Here is a 3,220-nt window from a genome sequence, read left to right as displayed (position 1 = left end):
AAGTCTCATGGGGTAAAGCAGGAGCAGGGACATGACCAATATGTCAGCCTTTGTATTTATTGGCTATTTCTCAGTGTCTTTCTTTCCCTTCAGGGTCCACTTTTTGAAGGGAGCTTGGAACCCCATGCCCTTTTTCTCAATTCTAAGCCTAGAAGTTAGAAGAACTCTCCCTTCCCATGTTCTCACTAACTCCAAACCTCAAACAGGCATGGGACATCAAGTAATAATCATTTTCCCACAATGAGAAGGTTTTTATCCAAATTGAATGAGTCCATATTTATACTTGGTTTTGTCATATGAAGATACCTCCTTAACATACACTATTACAGTTCTGAGTCCTCACCATATGCATTCTATTTTTTTCTTATTTAAGTTTTACACTTATTTTCCTTACAAAGCTAATTCCACTAATTAGTTCAATAGCAAGTCTTGATACTTTTGACATCAAATTTTCTTCATTGCTTTAGGATCTCTTCACCTTGTTTATTATTCATGCTTTGTGCATTTGCATATAAATCCTGAGACATTAAGTTTTCTTATTGCTTCCTCTCTTTCTCTCCTTTAAACTTTTGGATGTCTACTACAATTCTCACAGGCAGCTAGATGGTACAGTGGATGGAGTGCCTAGGCTGAAGTCAGGAAGACTAATCTTTTTGAGTTCAAATCTGGTCTCAGTCACTTATGAGCTGTGTGACCCTGGTCAAGTCACTTAATCCTATTAGCCTCATTTCCTCATCTAGAAAATGAGCTGAAGAAATAGATGGCAAAGTACTCCAGTATCTTTGCCAAGAAAACCCCAAATAAGATCAAAAAGAGTAAAATATGACTGAACAACAACATTATTGTTCATTCTTCATTATAGTTGCTATTCTTAGGGTCTTGTACTATGACAGATACAATATTCCCTTAACATTGATCATTTTATTTATCAGCAGAGCTCCTCTCACCTATTAATAGTTTACATGAAAAAAACCTAATAGTTAGCAAACTCTTACCTTAATTTATTCTCCCAATCCAAGTGATACTGAATACCCAACTGCCATTAAATCTTACCTCCAATTTTGGCTGCCTGCTCTCTCATCTCCATCTATTTCAACCCTATTTCCAATATGTTCAATTTCACATCTTCTCTCTTACACTATGTCTGAAACACCAATCATATTAATTAGCAAACTTCCATTTATCTTAAAACTTTTCTTTTCACATCTCAATCCATCAATCAATTGCTAAGCATGCATTACATGCCTACTATATGTGAGGTATTATGTAAGTACTGGGGATCCAAAAATAGGCAAAAGATAGTTCTTGCCGTCATCCCAACAAATATATACAAAGCAAGTTATATACAAGATATATATGAAATAAATAACAGGAAAGATACTGAACTTTAGATGAGTTGTTGAAGGATTCCTGTACAAGATAGGAGTTTAGTTAAGTCTTAAAGGAAGCCAGTGAAGTTAGTAATCACAGCAGAGGAAGGAGAGTATTCAAGATATGGGGGAAAGCAAGAGAAAATCCCTGAGCTGAGATATGGATTGTCTTATTTGTGCAACAGCCAGGAGCTGAGGGTATCTGGATTGAAGAGTACTTGCTGGGGTTCAAGGTGTTAAGACCTTTGAAAAGGTAAGAAGGGGCTAGGTTATGAAGGACTTTGTTTGCTTAACAAAATATTTTGTGTTTAATTCTGATTGCAATAAGAAGCCTCTGGAGTTTAGCCAGTAGAGGGTTGACATGATCAGGCCTGAATTTTAGAAAAATCGTTTTAAAGGCTGAATGGAGAATGGATTGGAGTGGTAGAGACTTGAGAGTCAGGGAGACCCACCAGCAGGGTACTGCAATAATCCAGGCATGAGGTAATGAGGGCTTGCACAAGTGGTGACAGTGTCAGAAGAAAGAATACATCTTAGATGTTGCGAAGATGAAATTGACATGTCTTGGCAACAGATTGAATTTAGAGAATAAGAAATAGTGAAGAATCTAGGACAACTCCTAGGTTGTGAGCCTGTGGGACTGGGAAGACTGGATTGCCCTCTACTATAGCAGGAAAAGTAGGAGAGGGGGATGATTTAGTAGGAAAGACAATGAGTTCTGTTTTTAACATACGGAGTTTAAGATGTTTACTGGACGTCTTGTCTGAGATGTCTGAAAGGCATCTCTTCATCTTCTGGATCTCAGTGAGATTTGGATCTACTGGATAATACTCCATCCCTGGTTATCTTTTGTAGTATTTGTTATACTTTTTTCTCAGTTCAACCCCTACCCCATGTTAATATTTTGGAGTAGGAATTTTACCCCCTTTTATTGTTATTTTCCAGATTCTTCTCATGTTCCTTATCACTCAGAAAAATCTCCTCAACTGAGGTTCCATCTCAATATTTCACTGAATCCAGATCCTAGTGGCTAACCACAAGCATATTCATGTCCTTGATATTGCCTTTATGATGAGTGTTGCACTTCCACTGCCAAGAACTCTGTAATGTATCCAATGTTAATATCCTGTGCTTCCCAATGTTTTACTCCTTCTAATTTATTATTTATCTTTGCCATTATATTCAATTACTCAAGTCTTCTGTTATTTTCCAGGACATCACCCCTTTTCACTCTCCTCAACTTAAAATCTCTATATTTTATTGAAGAAGTTCAATCCCACACTATATTCTAATCTAGAAACGCTACTTCTCTTTTTCATATCCCCTCATGTTTTGCCACACTCTACCCATGGATCACTTCATAATCCATCAGTATGACTCCAAATTGTATGTTACTTATTAAAAAATACATATTTGTGATAAATTAATGTGCTACAAGTTTATGATATCTAAACTTACCTGTGTCCTTATTGAATCAAGGCCATTCTTTTGTCTTCTATATTTGATTTTCTAGGCAACTCTCCACAATAGCTATTTAAAACTCTTTTTTTCTTTTTCTCTTCTAATATTCTATTAAATAATTTTCCTCAACCTATCAACTGAAAAACTCACTTCCTAGTTTACCTATACAATCAAGGCTATTACATTTGATCTGCTTCATCTTCCTCATCTCACAACCTCTTCTTGTTCCCCATTATTCCTCATTGTAAGTCACTGGGGAAGAGTGACTTTTTTCATATCTTTTCTACATTTATTCTTGATTTCAACTTCTCATGACTTCTCTGGTTTTTTTTTTTACATAATCTTTGTTATTCAGTCATTCAGTCATGTATGACTCTCTGTGACTCTGT

Source organism: Vombatus ursinus, unplaced genomic scaffold, assembly GCF_900497805.2.
Source record: "Vombatus ursinus unplaced genomic scaffold, bare-nosed wombat genome assembly UNPS02014942.1, whole genome shotgun sequence".
NCBI lineage: Eukaryota > Metazoa > Chordata > Mammalia > Diprotodontia > Vombatidae > Vombatus > Vombatus ursinus.
This window is presented reverse-complemented; position numbering follows the sequence as displayed.